General features: G+C 42.9%; 1 protein-coding gene across 2 annotated transcripts in view; it reads right to left on the reverse strand.

Moving 5' to 3' along the window:
- Nucleotides 1-18,678, reverse strand: part of LOC308673121 (ligand of Numb protein X 2-like) — a 52,912-nt gene extending 34,234 nt beyond the window's left edge. For both annotated transcript variants that reach the window (XM_081336554.1, XM_081336553.1), the window contains exon 1: nucleotides 18,090-18,678. The gene's annotated coding sequence lies outside the window, so the exon portion shown is untranslated. The remainder of the gene's footprint in view (nucleotides 1-18,089) is intronic.
- Nucleotides 18,679-20,843: the final 2,165 nt, after the last annotated feature.

The following is a 20,843-nucleotide window of genomic DNA, read 5'->3' on the forward strand; positions in this document are numbered from 1 at the left end:
CATTGTGCCATTGTGCCCACAGTAAAAAATGACAATAAAGTTTATCTATCTATCTATCTATCTATCTATCTATCTATCTATCTATCTATCTATCTATCATCTATCTATCTATCTATCTATCTATCTATCTATCTATCTATCTATCTATCTATCTTTCTATCACTTTCTGCATCCATATCAGCATGGAATCACGGCCATTTTTCTGCCACTGAGCTCTGACCAAAATGACAACCAAGAAGCAGCCTAGCAGGTGAATTTAGCACACACACACACACACACACACACACACACACACACACGTATGTCTTGAGCACTTCATGGACCCAAATATAGCTTGAAATAGCTATATCAGTCTCCCTTTAATTCTGTCAGCAATCCAAATTTTTATTTACACACACACACACATTAAAGCACTTGTAATATAACTGCATGTCTTGTATCCTAACAAACCTATCGAAGCCCTTTTGAGGCAAATAAGTTTCACCATCATTTCAATTATCGCAAAACGGCATCAGAGAGATAACCAACAATACAATGCCAACAATATTCTAATAATATTGCAACAGTACAATGCAGATATGGTTATGTAAATATCAGAATGATCAAATAGTGTACAGGTGTAGGAAGTGCGAGTACTGATCTTTATTCTTTTTCGTTCATGGCCTCCTTAGCTAGAAAATAACTTCCCTAGCCTCAAATCTATAAACAATTTAGCTTTCTGAATAATTAAACCCAAGCACTAAGTTGTAGATAACTCCCTTTCCAGTGCTTAAAGCCTAGGCATTTCTGCTCAGCCTAAATTTATCTGCTGTAAGGATCTTGATAGGTATTTTGTATGTCAGGTTACACAGGAAAGGAACTGCGACAGAAGTTTAGAAAAAATTCAAGAGGAAGAAGAATTTAAACCAAGCAGCTTGTATTTACTGACACAGTGTGGGAGGAATATAAAAATAACAGAATGTAGGGCAAGAGAATAGTTAGCAATAGAGAAACAAAGAAAAATTCTCTACGCTAAATCAAAGCATTGGACCTACAGATAGTCCTCAAGTTAGGACCACAAGTGAGCCCAGCAATTACGGTTTTAAGTCGTGATGACTGCAAAACAGATCGCCCCATGACGGAACACAATTCTATGCCCCGTTTTGTGGCAGTCATTAAGCGAATATGGCAGTTGTGAAGAGAACCCATTGTTCACTACAGGGCTCTGTACTCTATTGCCAGAAACCAGAAATAAATGCTGGTTTCCAGCAAAAGCGTCCCAAATCACAGTCACGTAACCACAAAGGACAACAACTGGCTGTCAATGAGAGCTGGTTGCCGGGCACCAAAAATGCAGGCACATGATCACAGGGTGTGTGTGACATCAGAACTTGGAAACTGGGTTGTAACTTACTTTTGGAGGTCTGTTATAATTAAAAAGTGGCCAGCCGTAAGTTGAGGACTATCTGTAATTCAATACTCCACACACTGACTGGAAATCGCTCTTGGATACTTCGTAGAGCAGCATTTCTTAGCTCGGTCTCCAGAGGGCCAAAATCAAAACTGGAATCCTTGTAATTTCTCTACCACAAAATTATAGCCCTTTTTCTGGGAGATGGCGTACGGTTTGCACATTTGGGTCCATGACAATTCGCCACGGCCAACTTGCCACAGCCAACTCACCATGGCCAACTTGTCACTAGACAACTCGCTATGGGAAAACTCACTGTGGAACAGGAGTTACACTAATATCAAAGAAATGGTGGAATAGAATCATTAAAGAACAGACGCAAAAGGAGGGACAAAATGAAAGGTGAACGACAAAAATTTAAAATATTTAAATAATTAAACTGAATTGTTAAAATTGCCCTGCAGTGAGTTGTCCCACGGCAAGTTGACCGTGTCAATGCTCGGGTGTTCTTGCTTTGACAACAGATGGAAATGCATTCATTTTTCTCTTTCACTTTTAGAACTGATTGATGCTGGGAGGGGGGGATGTGGATGAGAGTCCAGTTAGTCACAACAACAATTTCAAGTCGTGGGACGGGCTGGAGAATGGTGGAGAAAGTCTGCATGTTTCAAGCTAATTGGAGAATGTGATTTATGACTGTTAGTTGGAGGAGGGAATTTGTGCTTTGCTACTTTGTGCCCAGGGGAGGGGAATTCAGTTTTTTGGCTTCAATTATTGCTAAGCACATTGATTTGTGCTTTAAATTGTAAGCCGCCCTGAGTCTTCGGAGAAGGGCGGGATATAAATGGGATTTTAAAAAATAAAAAATAAAAAAAATATGTAGTGTCGACATTATGCTTCTCAAATAAGATTCTTCTTTTGAAGAGTTTCATCTGTCGGAACCATGAGACACCATGGCGAATTGCCCCACAGTGAGTTGGCCGTGGAGTGTTGGCCATGGCCAGGTGGCCACAGCGAGTTGTCCCATTCTGTGCACATTTGAAGCCTTCAGCTTCTAGAGGTCTCAGGAGGTTTTTCAGGGCAAGTGTGAGAGATGCAGGACAAGAATCTCCCCTCAGCCACCAATTTTTGGCAGAGTACCACGTAATGCTTGTTTAAGTTCACAGAAAGCCAAAGGAGACATCAAAGAAGCTTAAATACATTTTGTATAAACTATCAATGCACACTAAGTCAGGGGTCCCCAACCTCTCCGGTCCATGGATCAGTACCGGGCCACAGCATGCCAGCAACCGGTCCGCCCAAACAAGCAAAGCCCTATCCGCGAGATGCAGGCAGCACACCAAACCACGCACTCTCTGGTCCACGGAAAAACCTCTCCCCACAGAACTGGTCCCTGGTGCCCAAAAGGTTGGGGACCTCTGCACTAAGTCACCCAAAATGGTCCAAAATGCCAAAAGATCCAGACACAAATGTACAAAGGAGAGCATTTCTTGAAGGGAGAAAATCTTAACATTCAAAGAAATACGACTTACTTAGTGGGTGTTTTATTTCTAGCCTGCTTGTTGAATTTTAAACTTTTCCTATTTACCAAGTTTAGCTTTTGTCTATTTAAGAACTGTATGAACACGATAAACAAGCTGACCAGAATACCTGAACTGAAGGGTCATCAATGCACAAATATTCCATCGTCTTTTCACCTTGCTAACATTTAACTGAAGGGGTGACAGGGCTGAACAAGAAACTGGAATAAATTATGGACCGAGAGTTTACATTGTGATGTTCAATCAAAAGAAAAGGAGGCACGGGTTTTCCCTTGTTTGACAGAAATATTTTTATGCAAATGTGCTATAATGCAGTTGATCATTTTCATCCAAGAATTCAAACAGAAAAAACTGCTCTGTGGAATCTGCACCAGCACACTGAATTTGTGCCAGAGGTATGGAAATGTGCCAAGGGATCACCTTGCCAAAACTCCTTTCTCCATTTACCTTCATATTGTGCAGTGTTTTCCTAGATTGTGTCCCATTTCCCACTTACTTCTATACCCGTTATCGAGGTAGTCCACAAGTTATAACATTTGCTTAGTGACCATTCAAAATCACAACAGCACTTATAACTGTTACAGGGTCTTGTGACTGCCATTTGTGACCCGCCTAGCTGGCTTCCAATATGCAAAGCAAATAGGGGGGATGGATTTACTTAATGACCGTGTGATTCACTTAACAACTGTACTGATTTGCTTATCCATGGAAAAAAGGTTGTGAAATCACTTGGAAACAGTTTTGCTTAGCAAGAGAAATTCTGGACCCAATTGTGGAGCCAGCAACTCCATTGCTAAGCATGACTGTGCCGACGTGCAATGGCAATTTTGGCAGTTCTGGCAGCTCCAGTTGTCATAATTAGACAAATCCAATGTGGTTTCAGCATGAATTCGTGATTCGCCAACTTCCTGCTGTCTTCCCCATTGCCTTTGCTTGTCGGAAGCCAGCAGTGAAGGTTGCAAATCATGATCGCATGACCATGGGGATGCTGCAATGGCCACAACTACGAGGAAAAGTAATACATTCCCTCATTCAGCGCTGTTGTTAACTCTGAATGGTCGCTGAACAAAAACTGTATTGTTATTATGAGATCAAAAGGGCCATCAACATCTTGTCCAACACATTTAGCAAAATATAAAGGGACACCAGAACGCTAGAAAGTAAGTTGGATATAACACCTTGGGTTCCAAAGTTGGAAAAGGATCTTCAGCCCTAAAATGAGCTCTTGACCTGGGGAATCTACTGTGAATCAATGTAAGAAGAATGCTAATAAAATCTGTAGGGCTGTGATGCATTCTGCCACTGTCACAGCTACACAAGTTAGAAATCCAGCTGAAAAAAAGATGGATAAAATACTCCAAATAGTACATGAGACAAAGAAGGAAGCCCATTTGAGGAATGTAGAGCTTTAAGAATACAGCTCTGAAAATTTATGAGCACATCTGCCAATGAATTTGGGTTGCAAAATCTGTCACCTTACTCCAACTCCCTACCCCCCCCGCCGCCCCGTTTTGATGTTTCACATTACACATGGGGGGGGGGAAGAAACGGACATAGTTATAAAATGAAGGAAACCTGTTTTGTGAATAATATGTTAGCCCCAAAGAAGCTCAAGTACCTTTTAATTCTGTCTTCTAAAAGTGACTCTCTAATTGCTTAAACTTCATACAAGACAACTTGAAAGTATTAAGCTTGCACGAAAGCAGTTAAATTTATGCTTGGACAAGATTTCAAAGACACATCTAACCAGAGTTGAAAAACTTCATTTTTGCTCACAATTCAAAATACCAGGTTTTACTTTTAAGTCTCTGGTCACCCTGAAAGGCCTATCTCTACGTGCCGAAACCTGCTAGAGTTTTAAATTCCTTCCTCTCAGTTATATTCTGTATAGTCTCATCTTCTGAAATGAGAAGAGCACTTATTAATTTATCAGACCTCTGCTGTGATTCTTCAATTATGAAATACAACACAACACACAATATAAAGAGAAGTAGTTAGTACTGGTATGTGCAAAACCAGGTTAAAATCTTTATTTTCCCAAAACAGGCTCTCAAATTTTTTATTTTTTTTAATCCCATTTATATCCCGCCCTTCTCCGAAGACTCAGGGCGGCTTACAATTTAAGCACAAACCAATGTGCTTAGCAATAGCCTTCATTCTATGTATATGCCTGCTTATTAGGGCTTTCGGGGGGGGGCAAGCAGCATTATTACAAAGTCAGGTTATTGCCCCCAACAATCTGGGTCCTCATTTTACCTACCTCGGAAGGATGGAAGGCTGAGTCAACCTTGAGCCTGGTGGGACTCGAACCTTGCACTAATTGCAGGCAGTTGGTGTTACTTAAGGAGGCATTAGCCCACTGCTCCAATTGCTAGTTTTAGTATTCTGTGCTACTTTGTGCCGTTTAGCTACAGTATAATGGTTGGTCACAAAGTCAGTCAGATGTTTAGACTGAATCTGATATTTTTATCCAGCTGTTGAGTTTTTTCCAAGGATCTGGGATAGGCAGATGTTGTTTACAGATGTTGTTTCATGGTATTAGGGGTAACACTGCAGGATGTAAGCTGCTCCAACTAAAGCTGCCTTTTGCAATTGACTGATGGTGATTTTGCCAATGCCGATGGTATTCAAGTGGTGCTCCAGATGTTTTCGGATTCATCCAAGGCATCTGTTACTATTTGTACTTTCTTTGCCACAGTCACTCTAGTCTTATTGGCAGGTCTTTGTTTTTTTTAATTTTCTTCAGTTCTTTCCCTTATTCTGTTGTCTCCAAGTACTGCAACATCCACTATCCAGAATTTTTTTTTTTTGGCTTTCTCCTCAACAATTGTAACGTCTGGTACTTGTCTCTTTTAATTCTAAAGTCTCCGAACACTTTTGCTTCTTCATTTTCTATTACTTTTTCTACTCTGAGGTCCCAACAGTTCTTGCTTGCAGACAAATAGCATTTCTTGCAGATCTTCCAATGCACCGTTGTTGCTACTTTGTCATGCCGCTGTTTGTAGTCAGTCTGTGCGATCTTCTTGCGGCAGCTAAATAAGTGCTCCACTGCTTCTTCAGCTTCTTTGCAGAGGTTCTTTGCTGTCTGTTGCTGTCTTCTCAATTCTGGTTTTGTGTGCATTTAATTTAATAAGCCATTTAAATCAGACAGAATTAGCCCCTCTGCCTCTTTATCCAACTTTACTGCTCGCAGCCATTGCCAGGTGTTCTTGTTATCTGCCTTACCAGTTAGGTTTGTTTTTAAAGTACTTTGTAATGCAGGGGTGTCAAACTTGCAACGTCATGTGACATGTCGCGACCTATCGTGACTTTTTTTCCATTGCCGGCAATGGGGTGGGCAGTGTTTTAGAATGACGCATCCGGCCCGCGGCAGTTTGACACCCCTGTTGTAATGCTTGACACACTCTTTTCTATTTTCATCTGTTCTTTCTTGTGGGCCATTGTGGCCTCTCCAGTGTAGGAAGAAAAGTGTCCATCATGGTTCCTCCAAGCGGGGAATAAACATGGCAACTGTTTTGGGAAGAAGGTTGTAGTTTATTGCAGAGGAAAGGCAGACAGAAAGATGGATCCAACAGGAAAAGAAGGGCTGAGCACATGTGGGTAGTGGGGTTTTATACCCCCTGGACTCTATTGTCTGGAGTTATTTCCTGTTTCAAGCTTTGTATTTCCTTTGTCATGTACTCTGTCCTGAGCCTAGGTGTGCCACTCTAGGATTCTTGCTGGTTGTCTGTCCCAGCCCACCTCCCTGGGGCAGAGGTATGTAGATTTTAGTCTTCTTAGCTTCAACTTCCCTGAATGGTTTACATCTGCATTTCTATAGAGTTGGTTTCCGCTTGGGGGAGGGAGACTTAGGGTGCTTTTCTGTCTCTTTAAGATCCTTTTAGGAAATATATTTTCTTGCCCTTTTAATATTTCCTTCTCTGGGGAGCTGACTTCCCACACCAGTATTCAGTAAGCCATCGTGGTCTGCTAGCTTCAGCACATCTTCTTCACGGCCTTCTGATATTCTCCCAGCGCCCTTTTTTCTTCTTCAACTGCCTGATGTATCTGCAACATTCCACGCCCACCTATTTTCCTTGGTAAGTAGAGTCTGTCAACATGAAGGGCATGATTCATTGACATTATTTTTTGCGGTTTTTCTATCCAGAGCTTTTAGTTCTGCTTGACTTCAGTCCATTATTCCAGCTGTGTATCTAATGACCGGAATTGCCTAGGTATTGTCTTAAGGATATTTCCTCCACTGAGTTTGGATGTTAAAATCTCTCTCATCACTCTCATGATATATGTCACTTCTAACCTTCTTCTTGACTTCAGTGTGCAATTGCAATTACAATTAATTGGTCTATAGTTGCCTGGTGTTGCCCCGTTTTTGAATCTTTCATTATCAGGTAGGTTTTGCCAGGTGTTAACCAATCTTCAATTGCATCTGCTTGCAGTATGCTGTTAAACTGCTTGGCAATGAGTGGGTGTAGATCAGTCAGATGTTTCAAACAAAAACCATGCAGTTCATCTTCACCTGGCACTGAATAATTCTTACCTTTTTTCCACCATTTCTGCTTTTATTACAAGTTCTTTCATTTCACCTTTATTTTATTGTTATCTATCTCCTTTATCCAAGCTACATTATTCTTGTCAGATGTTGATTTGTTCATTATAGTCTCTCCACAGATGGTAAAGTGGTAGAAACGTTTCTGATTTGGCTGAATTTGGAGATTCTGTCTGTAATGGGCAATTTGAGCTTTGCATCTGCTGATCTTCTTTGGCTAATAGCTGTTGTTTGCTGCTTTATTCTTTCCAGAGCTTCCTTAAGTATTGATCAAGCATTCTTTGGTCTTCTTGTACTTCAGCTTCTTTTGTTTCATTCTTTCTAGCTTGGCTTGCATTGGATCTTAGCATGCGGATCTTATTTCCCAGGCAAATCTTTCATTTTGGTGATGCGCTGTTTGACTTTTCTTGATTTTGCATCACAGATATTCAGACAGAATTGCAGCCATGCTGTAAATTAGTTGGTTTCTTGCAGTGAAAGGGACGCGGTGGCTCAGTGGGTTAGGACGCTGAGCTTGTCGATCAGAAGGTCGGCCGTTTGGCCGGTCGAATCCCGAGTGCCGCATAACAGAGTGAGCGCCTGTTACTCGTCCCAGCTTCTGCCAACCTAGCAGTTCGAAAGCACGTAAAAATGCAAGTAGAAAAATAGGGACCACCACGGTGGGAAGGTAACAGCGTTCCGTGCGCCTTTGGCGTCTAGTCATGCCGGCCACATGACCACGGAGACGTCCTCGGACAAGCGCTGGCTCTTCGGCTTTGAAACGGAGATGAGCACCGGCCCCTAGAGTCGGAAACGACTAGCACGCATGTGCGGGGGAACCTTTACCTTTTTTCTTGCAGTGAACTAGTATTTATATTTGATATTACAGTATTGGCATTTTGTAAAGCTTCTGCTAGCTGTTTCTTTGGAACAAGCTTCAATGCAGGCAACTATATTCAGTTATTTTTGTGCTGACCTAGGTGCTCAGTCATTCTGTGTTTCAATTCTTCTACTTCTTTAGTTAGAGGGCATTGGTTTTTCTGAGAAGGCAGAGAAGAGGATGCTTGCTTTGGGGATGAAAAGAATTCAGAAATTATACCAGCTTCCTCTTGCTGCTGACTCCCCCTGATTTGCCTCTACAATCTGAGCTTCTTCTGACAAAGCTTCGATTTCTTTGCCCTAGTTATACCTTTGCAGTTCTACCAAGTCTGCTTCCGCCAATCATTTATTTGATAATACAAATCAACACTGATCTGCTAGCCACTGTTCTGTTCTTTCTGATTCTGGGTGATGTTCTTTCCAGAACTGTGACATTCTTTTTCAGATATCCTCTTCTTGTTGAACTTGATTTGTAATTATGGTTTGTCGCACAGATGTTTAGACTGGATTTGACATTTTCGTCCTCCTATCCTTCCCAAGGACTTGGTATAGCAGAAGTCATTGGTGTTAAAGGTATCACTGCAGGATGTAAGCTATTCTAAACAAAGCTGCCTTTTGCAACTGACTGATGGTGATCTTGTCAATGCCAGTGGTGTTCACATGATGCTCTAATTGTTTGGGGACTGTGATTATTCTTAGGTTTTAGTATGAATATTGCTTTTAAGAACCTTTTGCAAATATCAAACTAAAACAGGATACAAAAAAACTAATTGTATCAAATAAATAAATAGCCATATAATAACATACCCAGATATTTTTAATTCCTCTTAGTTGATTAGCTTTGTTTACTCTAGAAATGAAATTTCTGAAAAAAATGATTATTTCAGTAGCTATAGATATTTTCTACTCTCAAACTAAGTTATCTTCAAAAATATATTCCTTCACTCTTAAACACTGAAGTCTTGACACAATATGTCACACCTTACTCTATATTTTTCATTTCAGAGAAGAGAGAAAAGAACTTGGTATGCAGTTTTAAGGACCAAGATTGAACAAATCACGTCTGCTGCAATTAAAACAAAAAATCCCTAAACAAAAGAAAATGAGAAAGGATTTAGCACATTCACTGAAAAGATTTAGCAATAAAATGTTTAGCTTCTAAACAGCAAATACAGGGTTGAGACTGAATGTCTACCAACAATTTTCTTAAGAAGCCCATTTCAATACCGGCATCATTCAATCACTATTAGAAAATTACATTTAGTTGCTTTTACAAGAGTTAATCCTAAATAATTATTCTATCTTAAGAAGTATTAGCGAAGTACAATGCCTACAGCCACATTTTTAGTTTGGCCCTTTTTTTCACTCTAGCCCAATCATGCCACGTAGAACATTTTTAGCAGCCTCAGACATGAAAGAGATGGTTGGAAATGGCAAGCTGTCCATACAATACTAATCACAGATACACTCCTTGCCCTACCTCGTCATTAATACTCCCTGAAAATTACTTGGCAAGAAAAACTCCTTATCCAACAGAATTTTGAAATGTTAATCAGAGTGTCTAGCCAAACAGTGATGCACCTTCCCGTACCCAATCATTCCTCAAAGGTGGCATAGCAATAAATCCTCTTATCTAATATAATTTGGAAATGTTATTCAGAAGAGATAGTCAGACACTCCTTAGCATACCATACCACGAACAACTCATGCCAGAAACAGAACAGTGATAAGAAACAACAGCTTCTGTTTGGAATTCGACAATAATTCTAGATGCAGTTCAGAGGTGAGAAAATTAAGGTCTTGCACTTATGTAAGAAAAACCAAATGCTCAACAGTAGTAACTGTGAGAGGGATCTAGGAGTCATATTGGACAACCATTTAAGTATGAACCACCAACAGCCAAAAAAGCCAATGAAATCCTAAGCTACATCAATAGAAGGATACAGGTAGTCCTCGAATTACAATCACAGCTGAGCCCAAAATTTCTGTTGCTAAGACATTCATTAACTGAGTTTTGTCCCATTTTACCACCTTTCTTGCAACAGTTGCTAAGTGAATCACTGCAATTGTTAAATTATTAACACGGATGTTAAGTGAATCCGGCTTCCCCATTGACTTGTCGGAAGGTTTCAAAAGGTGATCACATGACCCCGGGACACTGCGACCGTCATAAATATGAGTCAGTTGCCAAACCTCCAAATTTTGATCACATGACCCTGGCTGCAAGTGTGAAAAATGGTCATAAGTCACTTTTTTCAGGGCCGTTGTACAATCACTAAATGAACTGTTGTAAGCTGAGGACTACCTGTAGTATCAAGATCACATGGAGTGTTAGTACCGCTTGTATGAACAGTTGATGGATATGGATGTGTCTAGCTTAATGAAGAGAAGGATTAGGGATGATAACTGTCTTCTGGTACTTGAGGAGCTACCACAGAGAAGAGGGGGTCAACTTATCCACCAAAGCACCTGAGGGCAGGGCAAGAAGTAGAGTGGAAGATTTAAGAGAGAATCACTCTGGAACAAAGGAAGATTTCCTGACAGTGAGAGCATTCATCAATGGAACGGGTTGCCTCCAGAAGTTGTGGGTGCTCCATCACTGGAGGCTTTTAAGAACAGACTGGATAACCATTTGTCTGGAATGGTATAGGCGCAGGGGTAGGCAACCTTGGCTCTTTTATGGCTCGTGGACTTCAACTCCCAGAATTCCTGAGCCAGCCATGCTGAGGGCAAAGGGAGAGGTTTCCAAGCTGAGCCATGCTGGCTCAGAAATTCTGGGAGTTGAAGTCCACGAGTCATAAAAGAGCCAAGGTGGCCTACCCCTGGTATAGGGTCTCCTATACCATTCTAGACCTCCAAGGTCAGACTGGGGTTTGGAATAAAAGACCCCTTCCATCCTTATAATTCTATGATTCTGTTGTGAAACCACATTCTTCATTCACACAATTACAGTGACAGCACAGGACAGGACTCCCAAAAATTTTATTTTTGTCAGCGTCCTGATATATCTCACCATTTTTAAGGCCATTTTCTTACCTTTGCAAAATATGTTAAGAATGGCCTAATTTCAAAGTTTTTTTTAGAAACAAGCGAAGTAATTTTGAATAGTTGAAATGTCAGTTTATTTATACAATTTGTCTTCCTTTCCCTATGACTGCTCCCTGTAACTGTGCACTACTTCAAGGCCTGGTCATAGCCAATAATACATTTTTCCATTACTCCTTTCCCCTACAATGGCTGTCCAAAACACATCTAGTCCTGAAAACTATATGCCAAATACACACATTATTTAGCATAATTACTATGAGAGCCAGTTTGATGTATGCTTAAGGCACCAGGCCAGAAACTGTGAGACCGTGACATCTAGTCCTGCCTTGGGCAAGATGTCAGCTGGGGGACCTTGGGCCAGTCACTCTCATTCTGCCCCAGGAAGGAAGCAATGGCAAACCACTTCTGAAAAACCTTGCCAAGAAAAGTGTGGGGATTTGTCTAGGCAGTCTTTGAGATTGAACAACACAAAAAAAATCTTCCTTAACAAATATATAAGTTCCCCTGCCCAAATGACATCCAGGTCAATTTGCCAGCTTGCAGAGGCAATAATTTTGTCTCAGTGGCAGTAAAACTCTTGAAGGCAAAGATATTAAGCTTTATAGGACACAGTTCTGCCAGCATCAGGGCCTGAGGGGGATAATACTAGTTCAGTCCAGATTTACAAAAACGATGCCATAACAGTTAACAATGAATCTCCAACTCTCACCAAAGGTGCAGGTGATATTCAACAGGTACAGCACAAAGACCTATACAGATGGTGAGTAAGATCTTCTGAGGACAGTTAACTGGAGAACGGCTGTGTTATATCAATTCTAAAACAAGATGTTTTTAATTGAAATAGTCCTCCAGCCTAGAGGTTTTGCTATTATTTCCCAAAAATTAACAATAGGCCAAATACACATATTAGTATAATTTATTCTGGACTCATGAGTGCCAATTTGGTTTAGTGCTTAAGGGACTTGTAATCCTGCCTTGGGCACAAAACAGGCTGAATGAACCTAGGCCCGTGGTGGCGAACCTGCGGCACGGGTGCCACAGGTGGCACGCAGAGCCCTCTCTGCGGGCACGCATGCCATCGCCCCAGTCCTAGGCCTTCAGCTGGGTTTTATCAAACCTTTTCACTTTAGGCCTCTGCCGCCATGTACCCCACAAAAAAGTTTCCATTAATCAACTTCTCATGGGAAAAAAAGTTCTCACAAAGTTGGAATTGATTGATTGAACTTTTTAGTCCCACCCAGTGTGCAGTTACCACTGCAGCCACACCCACCCAATTGGCCATGCCCACCCAACTGGCCATGCCCACCCAAAGGGCCATGCCCACCCAGCATCCGATGATACATAAGTGGGTTTCGGGTTGCAGTTTGGGCTCTCGGTCTCTAAAAGGTTCGCCATCGCTGCCCTAGGCACATCATTTTCTCTTAGTCCTACGAAGGAAGCAATGGCAAACTACCGTATACTTGAGTATAAGCCGACTCGAGTATAAGCCGAGACCCCCCCAATTTCACCCCCCAAAACTGGAAAAAGTTGTTGACTCAAGTATAAGCCGATCCGCCGTTCTGCAAGCCTCCGCCGCCGGCGGAGGCTGGATCCGCGCTCTGCAAGCCTCTGCCGCCAGCAGAGGCTCGATCCGCCATTTTGCAAGCCTGAATACACAGGAATACCCTGTGTGGCCGCGGCTCTCGGGGAAGCCCTGGCTGTCCGCTTCCTCGCTCCACGCTGCCATTCGGGGCCCGCGCATTCCCCGGGCAAATCGCGGCGCCCAGCAGGCGAGGAAACACGCCCGCTCCAGTCGCCCCCCCTTCCCTCAGGAGACGCGAAGCAAGTGACCGCCCGGAGCTTACCGAGGACTTGCTTCGGTGCTTCCAGGATCGCGCGCACCTCTCCCAAGCCGCCGCCGTCCGGAGACCTGCCGAAGTTTGGGGAGGTTTGGGGAGGTGCGCGCGCACCTCCCCAAACCTCCCCAAACGTCGGCAGGTCTCCGAACCTCCGTGCCCTGCCTGCCTGCTTCTTTCCGCAGCGGAAAGAAGCAGGCAGGCAGGGCGCGGAGGTCTGCTTCTTTCCGCAGCGGAAAGAAGCAGGCAGGCAGGGCGCGGAGGTCTGCTTCTTTCCGCAGCGGAAAGAAGCAGGCAGGCAGGGCACGGAGGTCTGCTTCTTTCCGCAGCGGAAAGAAGCAGGCAGGCAGGGCGCGGAGGTCTGCTTCTTTCCGCAGCGGAAAGAAGCAGGCAGGCAGGGCGCGGAGGTCTGCTTCTTTCCGCAGCGGAAAGAAGCAGGCAGGCAGGGCGCGGAGGTCTGCTTCTTTCCGCAGCGGAAAGAAGCAGGCAGGCAGGGCGCGGAGGTCTGCTTCTTTCCGCAGCGGAAAGAAGCAGGCAGGCAGGGCGCGGAGGAACGGAGACCTGCCGACGTTTGGGGAGGTTTGGGGAGGCGCCCAAACCTCCCCAAACGTCGGCAGGTCTCCGTTCCTCCACACCCTGCCTGCCTGCTTCTTTCCGCAGCGGAAAGAAGCAGGCAGGCAGGGCGCGGAGGAACGGAGACCTGCCGACGTTTGGGGAGGTTTGGGGATGTGCGCGCGCACCTCCCCAAACCTCCCCAAACTTCGGCAGGTCTCCGGACGGCGGTGGCTTGGGAGAGGTGCGCGCGATCCCGGAAGCACCAAAGCCTCGGCCGCGCACAAGTCCTCGGTAAGTTTTTTGTTGACTGGAGTATAAGCCGAAGTGGAATTTTTCAGCCCAAAAAGTGGGCTGAAAATTCGGCTTATACTCAAGTATATACGGTATTCTGAAAAACCTTACCAAGAAAACTGCAAGAACTTGTCCAGGCACTCTCTGAGAATCAAGTACAATTGAAGAAAAAGAAAATTCTGGACATACATTGTTTCTTTAATTCAGACTTGTCTGATCGCCATCATATACATTTCCATCTTATATAAGCTATCAGACCTCAACATTGCCACAATAGGCTTTAGCAGATAATATTAGAAATCACTGAATTTATAAAAATTAGCATTTTAGGGCATATAAGATCAGCTATTGGTTAGTTGTATTACTGGAAAGTCAATGTTTCTCACTTCAGTTGGCCTTTCCCATGTCATGTTTATTAGCAGAGTATCATATTCCAAAATAAATATACAGTACTCAGATAGCTAATACGTAGCAGAAAAGCATATTGGCAAATCTAATGACAACTGAATCAACATTTGGTAAAACGTAATTTCTGAACTGTTAAACCACAGACCTCCATTCTCATTTTGAGCAAATTTGCTTTTCACAACTATACCCAAACCAAGTGCCATGATTTGGATCTTAATCGGTTCTTAATAGGTAATGATACTACTGTAATATTTCTCTGCAAAGATTGTTTGAATGCTTAGGGAATGAAAATAGCATAAATGGGAAGAAAAGCCAGCAGCATCATGCCCCTAAAAATGACCCAATGCTCTTCAGTTATAACATTATTGATGGCATAAAGCTACCTTTGTTACTAAAGATACATCTCCAAAATTATGATACAACAGTTATGTATTCTATACTTCCCAGTCTCAAATTTATGTTTTTATATAATATATCAGCACACCATCTAAGGCTCCACCTAATTCTTTTCAGTAAAGAAGTATAGCTATTATGCTGCCTCTAAATGCAAAGGCTCCACTTTCTTTACCCAGGAATTTCCTATGCAACACAAGGAATTTTATAAGGCGAGTTCTTTAGAGAAGCAAAAACATCTTTATCTGAATTTTAAAAAGAACACTTTTACGGGAATATCAATGGGGCTCTTTTTAATCACCAGATGTTGACATTGCAGCATTTTCTATCCATGTTTCTAACCTCTGGATTATAAATTACAAATGCAGATTTTTTCCCCCCACTACATACTCAAATATAAGAAATGCCCTATTTTATCCCAGCCCAGATGGAACTTTACATTAAAATTGCTGCATATTTTGCCATGTATGAAATGTTTATTTGGATGTGTTTCATTAGCCTCACCCAAGTAAAACATTATCAGAAACATTTCTTCCTTGCATGTACATTTTTCATACCTATTTCATTCCTGTGTCATTATGCACCTTTCTTACTGGAGTGATTGTAAAATGAAAGATGCTATTTCAGAATGTTTTACACAGTTTTTACACATAGGTGAAACATTTAACATTCAAAAGCGAACTATACTTGCAAAACAGCAAGTTATCCCTTCATCTCAAAGCTCTCCTTAAAGCTGAGCAAATTCAGTTAATTCTCTTTCAAATGGAAGACAAACAAGTGGTTACCTAATCAAAAAGGGCAGAGTCCACATTTAAACCAATGAAAAAGGCAACCGTGAATCACAATGTTATTCCAAATACAGCCTTTCCATGGGAACCCAGGTGTTAAACGTATCAACAAAAAAAAAGGAGAAAGAGGAAAGCAAGATGGACAATTATATCAGGTAATGCGTATTAATATGATTGGCTCAGCAAAAGCAAAGCAAAAAAAAATTGGACAAAAATTCATACCTGGTTAGAAAAATGTTAAGAAAGCATGTAGATTTTAAGCCAGAACTTTTTCTATTAGGTATAATCTCAGGAAAGTATGAGAAACAAAATGCATATTTAATGGTACATGTATTAACAGCAGCAAGAATTGTTTTTGCGCAGCATTGGAAAAATGAAGAAATGCCATTTGAAGATGACATAATTAAGAAAATACTGGAATGTGCAGAAATGGATAGACTCGTGTTGAAGATTAAAGAAAAAGAAGATACAGAATATTTTCAAATATAGGATGTATTTTACCAATGGCTGGAAAAATGGGGTAGAGATTAGGATTTTATTATGTTATTAGACTAAGACCCAGACAACATGTTGTTTAATAAACATTTATGAACAGTAAACTTAAAAAAAAAACTAATAAAAATTATTAAAAAAATATGATTGGCTCAGGAACAATTACTGCATTTCTACAGTCAGCTACTATTTCTTAAAGCATCCCTATTAGGTATAACAGGAGCATATGGCAGTTCCAATTAAAAGCAATCCTGAATTATGCTCCTAAATACATTTATTAGAACTTTATTACACAGTATCCAGGAGTAGCACGGCTACTGCCCTTCAGGTACAGGTCAAGAATGCACAAACAGAAATGGCAAAAGGTGCAACAGGGCTAAAAAAAAACATGGTTTCTCACATTGGGGGGAAATAGTTAATACTGGGTCCGAAATGGATAATATATGTAGTTTCAACAATGCAGGGATGCACCAAGTAACAAAAGCTGTTGCTACTTAAGTAAATGGGGGGGAGGAAATCTCAAGGACTCTTTAATCATGCTGATTATGCAGGCAAAAAGTGTTTTTAAAAGTTTAAATCTCTAATCCCCACTCTTCCTGTAGCTTGCGGGCAGCTCAAAACACTTTGAGAAATTAAAAACTGTTTGCCCTGTGCAGAGCTGTAATAAATGCAACCCCCATTTGTATTTTTGTCCAACATACTGATAGTTTGTACAGAATATATTTTTGTGTGTTTGTAGCTATTTGCTTTATCCACAAGGCAGAGAAAAATTTTCCCCTCCCAGCAACCCTGTAAGTACCCAGGCTAAAAATTACAGGTTTTCTTTGTTTAGTGACTATCTTGTTAAAGCCACTGTTTGCAATTACAACAGTGATGAAAAAGGAACTTTGTGACCGAGCCTCACACTAACTATCTTTGCAAGTTTGTAAAGCAAAGGAAAGCTAAAGGAAGCTCATAAACATGGTTACATTTCACGTAGCCACCACTTCACTTAACAGCTGAATTGCCAGTCCCAATTGCGGTTACTAAATGAGGACTACCCGTAATGACTGGCCCCCAATTATCAGCAGTTGTCTAAATTTCTTGATGAACAAGTCTCCTTAGAAGATAAACAAAAGCACTCGCATCAAGCCAGGAATTGAGGCATCCTCCTTTCCCAAGCATATTATTACAGCGGAGCTAGGCAAGGAAGAGCCAGATTCCTTCCATTCTCAACCACAGAAACTCACTGGTAGACTAATAAATAAACCAGCTTCCTCTCCATCATGGTTTGACCAGTGGGGATACCTCTAAACTAAAGTCTCGCTAAGCTGAACCAGGAGCAGCTCTCACAGGAACCTCATTAATAGTAGGAAGAGGGACCACAAGGCGAACCTGGGAAATAAAAAGAAAAAGGGGGGGGAAGAATCCTGGAGAAAAAAAGTAATGGGGGACCATTTGCTGAAGAAAAAAAATTGGGGTACACCTGAAGCCCCCAAAAGGAGTTAAATCCAAAGAGTTCCACCTTTATGCACCTCCCAGACCCCAATCCTGCTGAATTATACCGAGTCCAACCTGATGCCCTCAGAAAGTGCTCCCCAGGCCAGCAGGGGACGATGGGAGTTGGAATCGAAAGACTTGGGGGAGGCAAAGTTAGGAAAAGCAGTGTGTCTCCTGGGGGAGGGAGGGGGGGAGCTCTGATCTAAATCTCCCCCCCTCGTTCTATGACACCCCTCCCCCCAGGATTCATTCCTCATTTAAAAGAGAAAGATCCAGTTAAATTGAAAGAAGATTAAAATAGTCAAGAAGTTGTGGCTAAGACAAATAAACTGCGATGGGAGGGGGCGCCACCTGCTGTGAAAGGGGCGTGGCCGGCGGCCGGCCTCCCTGCCCAGCGCATGCGCAAGCGCTCTCCCCTCTCTCCCTCCCTCCCCGGGCGTCCAGCTACCTGAAGAGAAAGCTCACCTGGCGGGGGAGGGGCGCCGCCTCAGGGCGCGCGGCGGGGCTGCTGCTTTTCCTCCTCCTCGTCGCCCCGCCGCCCGCCTGCTCGCCCGGCCAGCCGGCCCAGGCAAGCCCCGCTCGCTCCGGCCCGGGCAACGTGGACGCCGCCTCAAGCGCCAGCCACTTTCCGGGCAGCGGGAAAAGGAGGCGAGCCGCGAGCGCGTCGAAGGCAGCGGAGGGCGGAGAAAGAGCGGAGGGGGAGGGGCTGCTGCGCTGCGCCTGAAGTGGCCCCGGGGGGCGGGGCGGGGAAGGGGTGGGCCCTCGTGACCCCGCCCCCTCGCCCTCCCCCTTCTCTCTTATTCTTTCCCTCCTTTTTCCATCTTCTCTTTCTTCTTCCTTCCTTCCTTCCTTCCTTCCCTTTCTTTCTTTTTCTTTCCTTCTCCTATTTCTTTCTTCCCTCTTCTCTTTCTTTCCTTTTCCTTCCTTCCTTCCTTTCCTTTCCTTTTCCTTTCTTCTCCTGTTTTTCCTTCCCTCTTTCTTTTCCTTCCTTTCTTCTATTTCTTCCTTCCCTCCTTTCTTTCTTTCCTTTTCCTTCCTTCTCCCATTTCTTCCTTCCCTCTTCTCTTTCTTTCCTTTTCCTTCCTTCCTTTCTTTCCTTTTCCTTCCTTCTCCTATTTCTTCCTTCCCTCTTCTCTTCCTTTCCTTTTCCTGTCTTCTCTTATTTCTTCCTTCTCTCTTTCTTTCCTTTTCCTTCCTTCCTTCCTTTCCTTTTCCTTTCTTCTCCTGTTTTTCCTCCCCTCTTTCTTTTCCTTCCTTTCTTCTATTTCTTCCTTCCCTCTTCTCTTTCTTTCCTTTTCCTTCCTTCTCCTGTTTTTCATTCCCTTTTTTCATTCTTTTTCCTTCCTTCCTTCTCCTATTTCTTCCTTCCCTCTTTCTTTCCTTTTCCTTCTCCCATTTCTTCCTTCTCTCTTCTCTTTCTTTCCTTTTCCTGAAATATTTTTAAAACACTTGTTGTATAAGAACTCCACACTCTTCAGCATCTCACAGGCCCCATTTCCTAGCTGAAATACTGTTGTATTTATTTATATGCCACCTATCTGGCTGGCAAGCAGTTCTCCTACTAACAACCGTTATACCCCTCTCTATGTCTTTCCATATTTGTTGACTTTTGACCCGTTGCGTTAGGATATGATTCAATGTACTATGAAAATTCAGAAAAAGATCCCATTTAATAATCAGAATATCATACAGGGATACCTATAAGTCTATGAAATAAGTTTGCCTTCTCTTAATTCTTGTTCCATGGTAGCCCATTTGTCCTATTACATATGAAATAAATGGCTATGATGTACAGAATATGCAGGAACGCACAGTAACATTTTAGCAGTAGAAGAATTTATAGAATTTTACCACAAAAGTGTTTCAGCAGGGGGGAGGGGGTCCATATGAGGCACCCCAGTAATATTTCTAAGCAAGACAGTTGTTAAGTGATTATTGCCCCATATTGCAACCTTTCTTGCCACACTTCTCTTCTGTTAGTAACATGGTTGTTAAATGAATCTGGCTTTCCCATTGACTTTGCTGGTCAGAAGTTCGCAAAAGGGGATTGTGTCGCCCCGGGACACTGGAACCGTCATAAATATGAGCCAAGCATCCGAACTTTGATCCTGTGACAATGGGGAAAAGGGTGAAAAATGGTCATAAGGCACTTTTTTTCACTGCTGTTGTAACCTTGAACGGTCACTAAATGAACTGCTGGTCCAAGTTGTCCTAAGTCGGGGATCTTCAAACTTGGCCCTTTTATGACTTGTGGACTTCAACCCCCAGAATTCCTCAGCCAGGCACGTTGGGTGAGGAATTCTGGGACTTGAAGTCCACAAGTCATAAAAGGGCCAAGTTTGAAGACCCCTGTCCTCAGTCAAGGACTACCAGTACTTATCTTTAAAGGAAAGGGTCATTCTGCACAAATGCAGACGTGGGAGAGTAGAAGAAAGGACAGAGGCCCCAATTATAAGGAATGCAAGAAATAGGACTAGATACATCAAGAGAATATCTGAGGCTCTCCTCTAGAAAAACGCATGGAATCCATCAACATATTCCACCTATTTTTCTAGATTCCTCTGTTGCAGGGCTCACCCACTGGTTCTACTTGCCCAGAGGGGCCTCTGGCTGATCATGACATGGTCTGGTGCTCATCGCTGGCCCTTGATAAAGGAGGCCTCCCCCCTTGCATGCCACCTGCCAGAATAAGCCCTGAGAAGCAGGTGGACATCCGCCCTGCTCTTTTGGCCCCCGATGTTACGGCAGACACATTCGTGCCCCCCCCCATTCCAATCCTTGGCCGTTGACTTGGAGGGCTTTCACCTTCTGGCTGAAATAGTTGGGGCTCACCCACTGTGCTAAAAACCCACCTCTGCTTGCCAACCCACGTTTGAAAGCAAGATCTTCTGCAGTCGGTTCTCCAACAGAAATCCAAGGAAAGGTGACCAAGCAGCTGCTTTGCTCCCTCTTCTCTTCACATCCCCTGGGAGTAAAAGGGTGGTAGGCAGAGTAAACAGAGGAATTGCCCACCAGTGCCACTTTCCCTGGTACTGAAAAGACCCCTTCCCCTCCTCTGCAGAAGGACCACTTGGGACCACGAGGAAGCCATCTCTCCTGGCCCTTCTCTTGAGACAAAAGCTGACTGTAAATTACAATTGGGGAACTGACAACCGAACCTTTGGTGAGGATGATGGAGACCCTGTCTTCATTTTTGTTCCCCTTCAGCTTTGTTTTCTG

This window comes from Vipera berus, assembly GCF_964194415.1.
Source record: "Vipera berus genome assembly, chromosome: 11".
Lineage (NCBI taxonomy): Eukaryota > Metazoa > Chordata > Lepidosauria > Squamata > Viperidae > Vipera > Vipera berus.